This window comes from Desmodus rotundus, chromosome 10 (genome assembly GCF_022682495.2).
Source record: "Desmodus rotundus isolate HL8 chromosome 10, HLdesRot8A.1, whole genome shotgun sequence".
NCBI classification, from domain to species: Eukaryota; Metazoa; Chordata; class Mammalia; order Chiroptera; family Phyllostomidae; genus Desmodus; species Desmodus rotundus.
The window spans coordinates 53770712-53787623 of record NC_071396.1 but is presented as its reverse complement, the minus strand read 5'-3'; the positions used below and the strand labels follow the sequence as shown (position 1 = coordinate 53787623).

At 36.0% G+C, this 16912-nt stretch overlaps 1 protein-coding gene across 12 annotated transcripts in view; it reads left to right on the top strand.

Annotated features, from left to right (window-relative positions):
- NR3C1 (nuclear receptor subfamily 3 group C member 1) overlaps positions 1-16912 on the top strand; it is a 109341-nt gene that overhangs the window by 29146 nt on the left and 63283 nt on the right. The window lies entirely within an intron of this gene.

The window sequence follows — 16912 nt, the reverse complement described above, 5'->3', positions numbered from 1 at the left end:
ACAAAATTTTGACATTCTAGTTTGTAAATCTGTGAGTGTATACAAATTGTGTCTCTTAAACTATGTCACAGACATCCTTCCATTACTTCATCCCAACAACTACATGGATGTGCTGTAGTGTATTTAACCAGGCCTTCATTGAAGGCAATGTAGATGAACTTTTTAAAAAGTTTTATACTACTTTACTTAAGGGGTTCCATTTTTACTCCTCAATAGATTTAATGTTTTTCTCACATGCTTCTTCATTCATTAGTCCATCTGGTTCTCGGTGTTATCTTAATTAGCCAACCATCTTTATAACGAGAGTTGTTGCTAAGTCCTGGAAGATTAACTTTTTTTTGCTATTACAATGTACATCTTTCTGTGTATATACATACATATTCCACCCTTACTCTCTCAAGTAAGGTTTAAGTCTTAGAAAGGTTTTGTAACTGCTTCAAATTACATGAGAAGCATTAAGTAGCTTTCTTGTATTTTTCTTTTAAAATTGTGTGTTGTCTGTATAACTACCTTTCAGTGATTTGTTCTGCATAAAATTCCTAAAATCTTCAATTTAAGAATAGGTGGGGTGGCCAGACTTTTCTTCATTGAAAGAGTAAGGGCCTGTGAAGGATTCTGTGTTCAAATATAGCTGCTGACCTAATGCCAGCCTGGAGTCTGGCACAGCAGTGTGTTGAATCTAGCGTCTGCCTGCATTCCAACTTCCCATTACTGAAGTCTGTGGTTTTCATCACTTCATGGTAATCATCCCAAGTTATAAGAAGGGGCCTCTGAATATAGATAGAATGTGAGGGCCCAAGGAGCTTGAATAAAGAAGCATAATCTAGATACTCAATAAAACGTGACCTGAAAATTCAAGTCTCAGGCTCTAAATTTAGCTCCTTTCTTCTGTCTTCCTTTTTGATTCACCATAAGTTTTTAATCCTTTGGCTTTATTTACTCCTCTATAAAATACTCTCCACACTGGTATGAGGCTGAGGCAGATTATTAATGACTTAGAATATGGGAAATTTAAACAATGTAAATATTGAATAGTAAACATCCTGAAAAGGCAATAAAGGCAGTAGCATATTTTAATATTAATAGAGTGGCAAAATAAGACAGGAAAGAGAAACTGAATTTATAAGCTATCTTGAAAACACACTACCATAGGAACCACGTTTTAATGAATTATTTCATACATATAGAAAATATGTATAGCTTACCTGTATTATATAATTTACAGAATAGTGAAACAAGCACTTGCCGCCTAACATAAAGAGAGATCCTGACCATTTCCTTTGGAGCCCACTGTATGCCCCTCCCCAGCCATCTCCTCCCTCCTGACCCGTGGTAATGATAAGGCTGAAGTTTGTGTCTTTGCATTTTTTTGCTTTGTTTTAAGATTCTACTGCCGATTTATGCATCCCTAAATAATACATTACAGACATACCTCGGAGATAGTGTAGGTTCAGTTCCAGGCCTTCACAAGAAAGCGAGTCATGTGAATTTTTTGATTTCCTGGTACATATAAAAGTTTATGCTATACTGTAGTTTGTTAAGTGTGCAATAGCATTATGTCTAAGAAAACAATGTACATATCTTAATTAAAAAATAATTAATTGCTAAAAGTGCTAGCCATCATCTGAACCTTCAGTGAGTTGTGATCTTTTTACTGGTGGAGGGTCTTGCCTTTAATTTGTGAAAACACACTACCTGCGAAGCATCCTAAAGCAAAGTGCAATAAAATGAAGTATCTTTCTATTTACTTTTAGGGATTTTTTTTTTAACTTCATGTAGTAGACTAATGTCGGATGTAGCCTTTTACACCTGTTTTTTTTTTTTTTAACTTTGTAAGATTCATCCATGTAAACTGAAGTTTATTGGTACATATGTTATACTTCTGAATGGATATAGCATACACATTTATCTGTTATCCTGTTAATGGACATTTGCTGTTTTGAACAGTCTTGCTATAAAACTGTCTCTTGGTTCACACTTGCTAAGAGCATTCTCTTAGGGATTTATACCAGAAGTGGAATAACTAGGACATAAGGCATACATCTACCACTTCTGGGTAATAGCAGATTGTTTCCAAGCAGTGTAACAAGTATTCTTTTTGCCCCACATCCTCACCAACATGTGGTAGTGCTAGTCTTTCACTTTTCTGTCAGTATGGTGGGTGTGAAATATTTACATTTTGGTTTTTCATGGTACCATTTAAGTAGATTAAAAAAATATTTAGAAATCAAGGCAATTTTTTTGTGTGTTTTGTTTTAATAAAGAAATTGAGATCAGGCCTTGGAATAAACATTGGTTACAAAAGTGGCTAAAAGGAACCCTTTTTTGAAATTCTGGAGCTACTCTGCCTCATTGACTAAAACCAGTATGTTAAATTGTGTGTGTGTGGTTTAGAAGACAAAGCAGTAATTGTGCTTGTTGAACAGAGGGATAGTAAGCAAGGGACTCTTGTTATGGGTCAGTTTAAGCCTCCCCAACTTTTATATGCTAAAAGCTGCAACAAGGTTTAAAGATGTATCTGAGCAATATGGTCACCAAATAAAGCATAGGGAACTGTTGCAAGAAGTTTTGAAATTTACTGGTGTTAAATGAGGGCCAAGGAAGAGAGATGGGGAAAAAGTTGAAGATCAGTTTAGCAGTTTGAGAGGAGGCAGAACAATTATTTAGGAAAGGGAAAAATGTGATTAATATTTTATCTTAGCAACAGTGGCACAGATAATGGTAAGTTACCACACAGAACTCTGACCATTTACTGAACATTCACCCTTGTGATCTCATCTAATGGTAATACTGAAGGAAAAGTGTACTTCACCGCTTTATTGATAAAGAGCCAACAGGTAAGTGGGGTGAAAGAGGTAGACCAAAAACACCCATCTAGTAAGTGACAGAGATGGGGTATGCCCTCTGGCTCTTCTTGCCAAGTCCACAGTTCCTTTGCTTCATACTTTTCTGCTTCCTCAGCACCACAGCTGCAGTTTTTGCTATGGATAATGTGTCAACAAGCACTGATCCTCTGCCTTCTGAGCACTCCCACGTCCTGTTAGGCCTGAAAAGGAAAGCCATACTCCTGCCCAGGAGCTTACAGTCTTATGGAACAAGGGAAAAAACTGATATGAAACAAGAAGAGATCAAAATGGTTTCTAATGAAATCCTAGACTGTAGTAAGAACCTACATTAGTTATAAATCAAAACCAAGGGCACATTTCAGAGTGGAATAAAAATGTGAAAATTTAAAAGAAAAGTAGTTTTCAAAATTCAAATTGGGTTTTCTTTTAAGAAAGCTTAACTTCCACTCTGGTATTTAAGGCATTACTAAATTGATAACCTCAGGTAGCCACCTAATGTAATGGAGGATGTACATATAATGAAAAAAATATTTTTAAAGAGAACTACTGAATCCAATATAAAGTTTTTCTCTTTAGTGATCTTCGGTTAATTAAGGACTCATTTAGTTATCAGAGTGGGACTCACAGAAAACATTTAGTTTCCTATATTTATGTACTTTTATTAATAGCCCTACATTCTTCACACCTGTCTTTTAATTCGCGGTCTAAAGAATCCAGGGACATCTAAAGGGCAAATTTTAACAGCTTTATTCTGAATTGATACATCTCCAGAATCAGATTTCCTTAACTCTTGGATCTGAGTTTCAACCATTTACAGTATAGGTTCCTATAATTTGCTTTTATATAGACCTACTTTCACTTTCTTTAAACTTTACGGGTATTTTTTTCTTTTATTTAATTGCTATTTCATTGAATTTTTGAGACTGAGTAAAAACTTCCAAGTGGGAATTCTGGGGCTTCTGCATCTGTCATGAAGCTGCTCAGATAAGTAGCTGTTTGAGTAGGGGCAACACGGGTAATAGCCTGAAGCCAAACCAATACAATCTCAGCTAAATGCCAGTCACTGCTAAAGCCTAGAAGGAGTAGCCTATTCTAATATACAGATTGGTAGCCAGTGTCCTTCATATCTTGGCCACATGCCTCAAGACTCCCTTGCCTAAAAGAACAGCGTAATAAATTTAAGTTATCATTCTGGTCCAGAAGAGAAATTATTCTCAAAATTAATTTATCCCTTCATTTTAAGATGGCTAAATAATGATACATTTATAATTAATTTTGAGAAGAATGATAATAAATGTATATTACTCTACAGAATTAACATTTTACAGGTCTTTAAAAAGCAAAAAGTCAATAGGCTCCCTGTGCCTGGATGCTGTGCAAAGGGTACCATCTTGTCATTGGTTCCTGGCTGTCAGTCCAGATGACACAGAGTGTAAATTTAAGAAGTTGATAACATCCTTAATGTGTTTCAGAGCTCTTTGGTCATTCTACTTTTGAATAGATAGCAGAAAGCATCTTTTGGGTGGGAAGGTTAGGGAAAGAGGGATAGGAGGGACTATTTCTATGAAGATCTATTGAGCTGTGTTAGTATTGTAACATCTTAACCCAGAGAACCAGTTTCCACTTTAATCTCCTCTTGCATGAATTTTTAACTTTATTCATTAAAAAAAACCCCTTTCATTGAAATGCATTCTTTATTAGGCAAGTGATTATTTATTACATCTTTTACAAGTTTTATTATTCGATCCTCACAGTGTGGTAAAATGCTTAGAGCACGTTTAAATTATCCTTTCGTTTTGCATGAGGAAACAGGTTCAGAGAGATTAAGTGACTTGGATGTTAATTCAGCAGTCAGGATTTGAAATTAGGTCATGACATCTGATTCCATGCCTTTTCCCACTACAGTGCTTTCTGCTTCATAGAATTATACATCTGAAAATGCTTACTTCTTATATTTTTCAGAAGTGCATGTATTTTATAAATTAAAGTATTTCTGCCCAAATTCATGGTTTTCAAACACCTTCATCCATGCTCCCTTTGTAAACTTGTGTGAACACCTTTTGTCTCCTCTTACAAAGAAGAATCCAAACACTGGTGATTGGTCAGGCTCCAGTCCCAAGGAAAAGGTTAGAAAACTGCACAGGCACCAGTGTGCTCACTGCTCTCATAGTTACACACATGACTGAAGAGCCTCTACCACAGGCTGCACACAGGACCTTCTGCAGCATCACCAAGCCAGTTTTGAGTCCCAGGCCCCAACCTCAAAGCCAAAATTTAGGTAGGCAATGTTCACAAAAGGAACATCCTTTAAAAAGTTGTAAGAACACTGTTATGGAATTCAAATTTCCTGAAATCCTTATATTCACTATTGTCAAACTCCTCTCAGAACAAAGAAGTTTATTTTAAGATCTCAAAGATGTCTTAAAATTGGTAATTAATTTTAAAGTACACTCTAAACTTGAGACAGATACTTAAACATCCCTTTACTATCTGATTTGATACATAGTATCAAATGAATGAAGAATTAGAGCTCTAAATTGGGAGTACAACATCGCAAGATGCTAGGAATAGATTTGCATGGTTGGTTATTTTTCCTGTTTAATAGATTAAACTTAGAACAGGGTTTTTCAGCCTCGGTACCCCTGACACCTTTTGAATAGGGTTATTCTTTGTTGTTGGGAGATGTTTAGCAACATCCTTGGCAATCACTAATCTACTTTTTGTCTCTGGATTTGCCCACTGTGGACATTTCATATAGATGGCATACAGTGTGTCCTTTTGTGTCCCACTTCTAACAATTATCATATTTTCAAGGTTCATCAATGTTGTCTCATTGAACAGTATGAGACTTCATTCCTTTTTTATGATCAAGTAACATTCCATTATATGAGTCTATCACATTTTGTTTATCTACCCATCAGCTGGTGGACATTTAGGTTGTTTCCACTTTCTGGCTCTTATGAATAATGCTGTTATGAACATTCATGTATAGTAGTTCCCTCTTATCCATGGGGGTATATTCTAATACCCCCAGTGGATGCCTGAAACTGCAGATAGAACTGAACCCTATATTAGTTTTTTCATATACATCCATAGCTATGATAAAGTTTAATTTATAAATTAGATTAAGAGATTAACAACAACTATAATAAATAGAAAAATTATGGCAATATACCAAAATATAAAATAGAGTAAAAGCTAGGTGAATGTGGCGTCTCTCAAAATACCTTCCTCTTCTGTACTTGGCTATTCACTTAAAGGAAGCTCTTTATGGCTTCTCTTTGGCTTATCTGAACTGCCAGCATCACTACTCTGGCCCTTTCAGGACATTAGGAAGTAAAATAAGGGTTACCTGAAATAGCACTGTGGTGCCATGACAGTTGGTCTGATAACTGAGATGGCTACTAAGTGACTAATGGGCGAGGAGCTTATACAGCATGGATAAGCCGGACAAAGGGGTGATTCATGTCCCAGCAGGGGGGGCAAAATGGGACACTTCGAGATTTCATGACACTGCTCAAAAGGCGTGCAATTTAAAACTTATGAAATGTTTGTTTCTGGAATTTTTCATTTAATGATTTTGTTCTGTGTTTGACTGCGGGTAACCAAAACCGTGGAAAGCAGAACCAGATAAGGGGAGACTACAGTACAAGTTTTTGTGGGGGCCTGTTTTTAATGTCTATTTCATAGCCACCTGTGAGGAGAATTACAGGTTCATACAGTAACCCTTCTGAGGAACTACCAAACTGTTTTGTACAGTGGCTGTACCATTTTCCAGCCCACCAGTGATATATTTAAATCTTTTTGAAGCTACTGTAAATTTGTTTCCTTAATTTCATTTTCAGATTGTTTATTGCTACAGTGTAATAACTGATTTTTATGTGTTGATTTTGTATCCTGCAATTGCTGAACTCATTCATTAGCTCTAGTGGGTTTTTTAGGTAGGTTCTTTGTGATTTTCTATACATAAGATCTTGTCATCTGTAAATATAGTTTTACTTCTTTCCAATTTGGATGTTTTCTTATTCTGTTTCCTGCCTAATTTCCCTAGCTAGGATATTCAGTATAATGCCGATTAGTAGTGCTGAGAGTGGGCGTGCTTGAACTGGTCCTGATCTTAGGGGGAAATATTTCAGTGTAAGTGTGTTTTAGCTGTGGGTTTTTTCATAGATGTCCTTTATCAGATTGAGAAAGTTCCCTTTTTCTCTAAATAGTTGAGTGTTTTTATCATGAAAAAGGATATTGGATTTCGTTAAACACCTTTTCTCCATCTATTGAGATGATCACATGCTTTTTACCTTTCATTTTTTTGACACAATTTTTACATTAATTGATTTCATGTGTTGAACTCACCTTGTGTTCCTGGAATTATAGATCATAGTTTATCATTGTTTTTGAATGCTTCTAAATTCAGTTTGCCAATATTTTGTTGAGTACTTTTACATTTTTCTTCGTAAGGGATAGTGGTCTGTAGTTTTATTGTGACATCTTTGTCTGGCTTAGATACCAGAGCAATACTGGCCTCAGACTGGGTTAGGAAATGTTTCCTTTTTCTCCTGTTTTTTTGGAAGAGTTTGGAAAGGACTATTATTAATTCGTCTTGAAACATTTGGTAGAATTCATCACCTATGCCGTTTAGACTTTGTTTAAAACTTTCTGATTACTAAATTAATGTCTTTACTTGTTAGAGGTCTATTCACATTTTCTATTTCTTTTTGAGATAGTATTGGTGGTTTATGTGTTTCTAGGAATGTGTCCATTTCATCTAGCTTATCTAACTGGTTGTTATACAATTATTGTATTCCTTTAAAATCATTTTTGTTTCTGTAAGGTCATTACTACTTTTGTTTCTGTAAAGTAGTAATGTTTACTCTTTCATTTGATTCTAGTAAATTAGGTCGTTTTTTCTTAGTCAATCTGACTAAAGTTATTTTGATTTTTAATGGAGCAACTTTTGGTTTTATTGATCTTCTCTTGGTTTTCTATTCTCTATTTCATTTATTCCCACTCTGGTATTTGTTATTTATTTATGCTTGTTTTGAATTTATTTGCTTTTCTTCTTGTTTCATTAGGTGGAAGACAAGGTCATTGATTTGCATTCTTTCTTCTATATAAGGTAGATGTTTACAGCCATACATTTCCATTTTAGCACTGCTTCCACTGCATCCCATAAATTGGGTATGTTGTATTTTTGTTTTCATTTGTCTTGAAAGATATTTTCTAATTTTCCTTTTGATATTTTTCTTTAACCAATTGGTTATTCAGGCATATGTTATTTCATTTCTGTTTTTGTGAATTTTCCAAATTTCCTTCTGTTTATTTCTAACTTCATTCCATGTGGTCAGAGAACATACTTTGTATGATTTCAACCTTTTAAATTTATTTGACTTGTTTCATGGCCGAATGTAAAGTCTATCCTAGAAAATGTCCATGTGCACTTGAGAAAAATGAGTATTCTTCTTTTGCTGGGTGAAGTGTTGGATAGATGTTTCTTAGATAATTGTTGGTGCTATATGATGGTGTTCAAGTCTCCTCTTTTCTTGCTGATACTGTCAAGTTGTTCTGTTACTGAATGTGGGGTATTCAAGTTTCCAACTAGTATTATTAGATTGCTTATTTCTCTCTTTAATTCTGTTTTGCTTCATATATTTTGGGGCTCTGTTGTTAGGTGCATGTATGTTCATATCTCTTATTCAGTATTTTATCACTCTACAATGTCCTTCTTCGTCACTGGGAGTAATCTTTTGTGTAGTCTCTCTTGTCTGATATTCGTATATCCACAGTAGCTCTATGGCATATTCTTTGCATAGAATATCTTTTTTGTATGATTTTACTTTCAATCCATTTTTGTCTTTGAATCTGAGGTGAGTCTAATAGCATAAAGTTGGATCATGTTTGTTTAATTCATTTTACTAATCTCTGTTTTTTAATTAGTTTTATCTATTGATATTAAATGTAATTTTCGATAAGCAGGACTTGACATTTTGCTCTGTTTTTCTTTGTCATGTCTTTTTTGTTCCTCATTTCCTCCATTACTACCTTCTTTTGTATGAAATATTTTCTGGTGTGACCATTTTAATTCTGTTGTCATTTTTTAATTTTTTTTTTATCCAGAAATGAGTTGCACCTTTATTTATTTTTTATTTTTTTCTTTTAATTTTTTATTGTTATTCAATTACAGTTGTGTGCCTTTTCTCCCCATCCCACCACCCCACCCCAGCTGAACCCCCCTCCCTCCCCCACCTCGACCCTCCCCCTTGATTTTGTCCATGTGTCCTTTATAGTAGTTCCTGTAATCCCCTCTCCTCACTGTCCCCTCCCCACTCCCCTGTTGTCATTTCTTTTACTTTTTTTAGTTATTTTCATACCAGTTTCCTTGGAGATTATATTAACATCTTAGTTAGTAATGATGTTCTAGTTTGAGTTAATACCAATTTAATTCCACTAGTGTACACATTGTCTCTATATATCTCTGTTCCTTCCCCTTTATACTGCTATTGTTAAAGATTTTCTCTGTATACATTGCACGCCTGTCTACCTAGCTTTATAATGATTGCTTATGCAGTTGTGTTTTGAATCAGAAAGGAAGAAAAAGGAAGTTGCGAACAAAGATGCATTTGTACTGTCTTGTGCATTTACTTACGTAGTTATCTTTCCTGCTGTTCTTCATTTCTTCCCATGGAGTCACGGTCCAGTGTCCTTTCATTCCAGCCTGAAGGACTTCCATCAGCATTCATGGGAGGGCAGGTCTGCTGGGGGCAAATGGCCTCAGTGTCTGTTACCTAGGAATGTGTTAATTTCTCCTTCATTACTGAAGGATTGTGTTGCCACGTGTAGAATTCTTGGTTGACATTTAATTCTTATAGCACTTTGAATATGTCATTCTCCTATCTTTTGGTCTGCCCCTGCATAGTTTCTGATGGGGAATCAACTGTTTTATTAAAAATCACTTGTACACAATGAGTTATTTCTCTCTGTCTTTAGCTTTTCATAGGTTTTCTATGATGTGTATAGTTGTGAATCTTTTTGAATCTATCCTATTGAAATTTATTGGGCTTCTTGGATGTTTTTCATCAAATCTGGCATATTTTTTCAATTTGGCATATTTTTGACCAGTATTTGTTTAAATATTTTGGAGGTTTTCTTCTCTCCCTCCTCCTGTTACTCCCATTATGCACATTTGGTGCTGTCCCACAGGCTCCAAGACTGGATTTTTCATCATTTTTTTGTTTTGGTTCCTCAGACTGGATACAAGTTTGCTGATTCTTCTGCTTGCTCACATCTGCTGTTAAGCCCCTCTAGTGAATTTTTCATTCAAGTTTTTGTATTTTTCCACTCTAGAATTTCTATTTGGTTCAGTTGTATAATTTTTCTCTATTAATCTTAATTTAATTAGTTGTGGGGTTTTTTTTTTTACTTTTTTTAGTTCTTTAGACATAGTTTATGTCACTGAACACATTTAAACCAGCATATTTTAAGTCTTTGTCTACAAAGTTCACCATCTGGGCTTCCTCACACAGCTTTTATTCTTTTCTTTCTTTTTTTTTTATTCTGTGCATGTACCAGACTTTTATATTTCTTTGAACACCCTGTAATTCTAGCCTTTTTAAAATATTTCAATGTACCAACTCTGGAAATTAGATTCTGTCTCCCTTCTACAGTGTTTGTTGTTGCTGTGTATTGTAGATGTTGGTTGGTTGGTTGTTTAGTGACTGTTTTGAAGTAATTCTGTCAAATTTGTATTTTTTGTCCGTTGTGGACCCTAAAAGTTTATTAAATGTCTGGAAGCAAAAAAAAAAACCAACCTCCCTGTCTTTGCCTAGGGGCAGTGTTTGAGTGCGTGCACATGGACCAGCGCACGCCTTCCACTCTCCCAACTCCATTTGAGCCTTCACTGCCGCATCCATAGAGCATCTAAGCAGCAGCAGGTGAAAGCCTGGGGCCTTCTTAGGTCCTCCCTGGGCATACGCATGACCTACTCATCCTTGTGCCCTTCTGGATTCCCAGGAATGTGTCAGACCTTTCCAAAGCCCCAGTCTTTCTTCCTAAGCTTTTTGGGTTACTCTGTTGTTTGCTTCACCTGTTAGTCTGCTTCTTTCTGAGGCGATGGATAAGACATTATTAGCCTGAAAGTCTGTAACAAATTACCTCCTCCACCCCAACCCTGCCCCATGCTGCACCTCCACCCCTCTTACCCCCAAAGTGTAGCACTTTAGCACTAGGCCCATTATGAGTTAGGCAAAATATAGACAATCTTTCTGAGGTCTTCCAGGGAGCCACCAGAAAGGTAAGAAAAAATTATTTATTATAATTCTTTGCAAATGAAGTTTATTCTGCTACTTCCTGGCACCAGGAATGTGGGCTGTTACGTTCATGGCTACTGCTGAGCTTGGGGGCAGGGATGGGACTGGTTATGTTAAAACACCCCAAAGTTCACGGTTTTTACCTAGAATCTCCAAGGTGGGGTGGGGGTTGAATATTACATTCTCTGGGTTGCTATAAGCCTTTGGTTAATTTTCCAAGATCCAAAAAGTTGATTCTGACAGTTTTTTGCCTTTTTTTCTGTGTTCTTATGGAAGAATGAAATCTGGAGTTCGTTACTCCACCATTTTGTTTGCTGACTTCACTCATCTATATTAAAAGCACTTTTTGTAGATCCCAAATGTTTCCTCTCTAAAGTCTCCTAATTCTGAATAACAAAAAATACTATTTTGGCCCTTGGTTTGGACGATGAATTCATATTGGCCAAAATCCAGTATTAGAGCTTTTGCAAACTACTGTACTATTTATTTTTAGAATATTTCGAGTTTCTTGTATTGTCTAACATACAGGTGGTCCTGAACTGTCGTCGTAAGTTCAACTTTGGAACAAGTAAGCTTTTTTGTAGAGAAGTTGAAATTGTTTGAAAAGTACATATTGATGCCCTCTCCATCAAACTGCTTTTCATGGGAAATCTATGTTTCATGTAGCAGCTGGCAGACATTTCCAGTCATTCCATGGTGGTACTGCCCACCAGCCAGCAGTTCCATTGGTAGTGCCATTTTCATCTGTGTGGCGGTGTTTGAGCAGCTGTTTAGTGTTTATCAGAGCACCCCGGAGAGTTGTCAGTGACTATAGAGGGGGGACTCACGGTGTTGGGATCAAGCACAGAGAAACCTACCCAGCTCTTATCCCATACCTTATTTATAGTGAAGTTTTTATTTAAAGAGTTCTAGGGCCTTAAAAAATTATTTATAATGCCACGCTATATTGTATTTTAATGTTATTTTAAAGATTCTACTTATTTATTTTTAGAGAAAGGGGAAGGGAGGGAGAAAGCGAGGGAGAGAAACATTGATGTGAGAGACAACCATCAGCCAGTCGTCTCTCTCATGCCCCCAACTGGGGACTGGGCCCACAACCCAGGTCCTGACCTGGAATCGAACTGGTGACCCTTTGCTCTATGGGATGACACTCAACCAACTGAGCCATGCCTGTCAGGGCTTTGTTATTTTAGAGAAATTAATTGAAAATAGAAAAAATTATGATAACTGATCTAAGGATAAAAATGTTGGTTTCTACATTAATAAAAAATTAGGACAGCAACAGAAATTGTGAGTATGCACCAACCAGTGACTCTTTGGCTTCACCTCTGTGTTCCTTACACTTAATCAGGTAGATGGTTCAATAATAAAGGGTGGGAGGGGGAATCAGAGAATATATGTGAAATATGGAAATACATCACTGAATATTATGTCTTTAAAATGAGGCACAAATGGGGATTCTGTAGGATATCTTAACTCTCTTAGAAAAGAACATTTCCCTACCTCTCTACCTACCCCCCTTGTAAAATATAAATCTTTTCACTTATCACAAGTGACTTTAAGAATGCATTGTGTATGGAAGCAGGCAGTGCCTGCTTCCAAGACTCAAGACTCTAAGAATCAAGACTCTATTGTCTACGAAATAATTTATAGACAATGTCAGCCAATTAACTTATTTTTTATTTCTTTTCCTATTATAATTCAATTAATATGTAACACTTTATAGAATCGCTGCTGTCTGTTTTGTCTTCTGCCATTTAGCGGTGTTTCCTGCTTCTATTAAATAAAACTAGTTTAATCTAACAATAAAAAAGAAAGTTACTGCCAAGTTTGGGAAAATAGCTCTAAACTGTTTTCAAACTAAGTATTTAGCAGACTCGCCAGTTGCTGAAAGGAAAATGCTCCATCCAAAATTGTCCTACAACCTGATGTTCCTCATCCCTGTTCTTTCCTCTGTGGGATACTTTATTTAAAATTATATTCAGTATGATGTAGCTTCTGTGTGTTTTGTTTGTTTCTATTTTTCACTGGATAGACTAAAAAAACGTCGTAGGTCCCCTGCAGCAGTAGCTGTCAGTTTATACTAGAGACAACCTACATAGAGCTTACACATGTCTAATTTGGAAGTCACTCTGCTTACTGTTTATCAGTTGCTTTCCAGGGGTCCCTTCATGAGACAGTAGAAACATCAGTAAGTGAAGCAGTGTCATTGATGTTTCATTAAATATCATAGGTAGGACAATGCCTGGTACCAACTTTGGCATATCTGTGATTAAACACCATATTTCTTTATTTTCATGCTGGTACCATTTCTTTTATGTGGCAGTAGAAAATTTTAGACTAAGCTTAAGGTAATCAGCAAACAAAGATAAAAGTCTGAGGGCATGGGGAATATTTCGTGTTCTAAATAATTTAACAGTAATCTAGTAAGCTACTCACACAGAAATATAATTAATCAGCTTGAAAACTTAATTCTCTTTTACATTACCATCCTGAATTTTACGTCTTTTAAAGCTGACTCAAGCTCTTTCTGAAATGAAGTCATCTTTTATTACTTTAAAAAAAAGGTTGATAGTACAAAAAGCTGCAGAGAAAGAACTTAACACGCCTTTCAAAAGTGAATCATATACGAATCACTAGAAGTAGTTATTACTAAGTTTACACATAGTGGTAGAGATTAAAAATCATATATTGAGTATATTTCAAAAATTTTGATCAAATATTGTGCTATGAAAACACTTTGGATAATTATTCTTCAATTGTGTGTGTGAAAAATTTGGCTTTTCTTGTCCAACCTCCTAGTCTTTCTGTGTACCACATCATAGATTTCAAATTTTTTATTATTCAATAGGGCAAGCTGAAGCCACAAATACCATTTAAATCAAACTATATGCATTTACATAAGCTTTTTCTATAAAGTACATGGGATTCAAATCTTCATTTTTTAAATTCAGATGTGGGTTTTATTTTTTTCACTAGAAATAAAAGCTTGATTTTTAAAAATCCAAGCTGAGGGAACAATTACGTACATTTCTCTATTAGCAGTCTTGACTATATGCCATGTGGCCCATTTATTAATAAAGGCAGTCACTTCAGGATTCACGAGTGGCAGAAGTCATTGAGTACTTTGGAAAGTAAGAGGAGAAAGCTTTTGTTGAGGAAGTTTCTAAGGCAGTAATGGGCAGAATAAGCAGAAATCTAGAGACTCACTATAGTCACTCAAAATGTATTTTTTTAGGCCTGTCTGGTGTGGCTCAGGGATTGAACCCCAGCCTACCAAACCAAAGGGTCACTGGTTCGGTTCCAGGTCAGGGCACATGCCTGGGTTGCAGGCTGCATATCAGTGTTTCTCTCCCTCCCTGTTTCCCTCCCTTCCCATTTCTCTAAAAGTAAATAAACAAAAATCTTTCAAAAAGCCATTTTTAAATGGGTAAGTGAATGACATTGGCTTGTTGAGGGGTACCGAGAAGACATACTGATAGAAGAAGAGCATCTGCAGGAAACTGGGAGAGAGACCCCAGTTTGGGTTTGGGGGCCTTGCTGGGTTGTGGGCTTTGTCTGTACAAGGAGAAGAAGGTTTGGGTGAGTTTGGAAATGATGGTTGGGGCTGACTGTGGCGACAAAGTGAGGACAATGATTTCCAAACTCTGTTTGAATACGAAGTTTAATGGTAAGTGTGACATTACATTTCAGTTTTATCGGTTTTATCAAAACAGCCTCACTGATCTCCCTGAGTGCTTTCTATCCAGATTAATGTTATGAATTTGAGTGCTGTTTTATGTTCTTCGTGAAGTTTAATCTTTTAAAACTTGAAACTTGTTTTAGGAGAAATGGATTAGAGCAGGTTAAAACTGCAGGCAAAGGAAACACTTAGGCGGCTCTTCTGTTTGGAATTCTTCGCGAACATTTACAGTAGACTTCCTTCCATACATATTTAATGGTACCAGATATTAAACGGTCATAATGGCTGAAGTGTTTGAAGGATGCTATTGTATTTATGATTCACAACCAAATGGCATTAAGACTTTCCCTCTTCAGAATTAAATCATTTACTCGCGTGGGATACTTGCTGTTAATGCACATGCCCCAGGGTCTGTCTTCCTTTCTCATGTCCTCCTGTGACCTTTCCACTGCTGAACTAACATCTTTGCTGGGGAGTCCTCTCCATACTAAATGTTAAATAATAATGTCTGGGCGGCAAAACATTTGAAAGGATGGATAAAAAACAGAACTTACAGTGATACAAAAGTTTTGTTTATTGGGGTGGGGAATGAGGAGAGCTCCTGATAAAAAGGATGTGAGAGAAGCACTATCTCCCTGGACTTCCTTGTAGCCCATTTAGCCTGATCCTAATGTTACCGACAATACGCCTCCTGTCCAGTAGCACACAGTGGCCCAGAGCCACTTGGCTATTCTCAGGTGAAAGAACTGGTCGTTTTGCTTGACTAACAGACACTTGTTCAAGAAAATACTGCTTAAGTTTTTTCTTATTTACCTCAGGTTTTTCCACTAACTAGTAAACCAAAATTTCAGAACTAGTTTTAGACCTGGAAGTGTAACAAGCATGTAAGGGAAAGTGAGGAACAGGAAAGATGTATGAGGCATAGATGGACCATCTTAAAGTAGGAGACAAGTAAATTAGAATAATGAAGGTATGAGTTCCCCCCCCCCCCATTGAGGACAACTAATAATACATTACCACAGTATTTTCTTTTTTATTGAGTGTTAGAAATGTTTTTGTACTATTTTGTGGGTACTACTCTGAAAAACTTTCCAAAGGGTAATGGGGGAGGCACACAGGGAAAAAGGAGCATGGTATCCCCCATTTGTAGAGAATGCTCTCAGCCTAAACTGCCCTTCCATGATTCAGCTATAAGCTGGAGATGACACAGTTCTTTTTAAATGTCTTAATCAGAGAATTATTTTTCACTTAATAGGTAAAATGAGTCTCATTTGATTTTGTTGAATTTCTTTCTTATGCTGTCATGCTCAATTTTGTATGGAATGAAGTTTTGTTAGATTAACAAAACAATGTTTTTTGTTCCTGTCTCTTTCATTGGTTAAAATGGAGAGGGAAAGTGAACATTAGAAATTTATCTGAGAAATGGAACTATTCCTATAATAATTATCTTTACCAACCTATTAAATTTGAATTTTCTTTGTCAATACTATGTATAATCTTAGCATCGAGCTATTGATGGTTGTGTTGACAAACCAACTTGCTTTCCTGTAGCAAATATACTGGGAATATGTTACATACATAAAATAAAACTTTCAATATATTTAATGAATAGTTGATGATTGTTAGCCCTTTTGATTGAGAAATGACTGAAGAAGTGAGGTAGTACCACTTCCTCAGCATTGTTTTGAAATCCTGTTTATAAATTGTATAATTTCCAAGGTCATGAGTCTGGCACCTTTCTAGGTATTAACTGTAAAAAAAAAAGATATAATTTGGTTTTATTTATTTGCCTGCTGATTAAAGTTTATAAACCTCACATCCTAATGAAATCTTAGAAACAACATATGCACTGTGCTCTATAGCTAGTCCCAGTACTGTCTGGGTCTATTCTTTCTTATTTGGGCCACTAAAAAAGCAAATTAACCTAAGTATGCTGATCATTAACACTGAACTCTCCCCCTGCCCCCCATATTTTAGAGAGTAATATAGGATCATTTTGTGAGTTTTTTAATAGAATTGGCATTTTTTTAAGAAATGGAAATTATGAGAGGCACAAAAAGGTAAAAGACATAGTAGAAGAA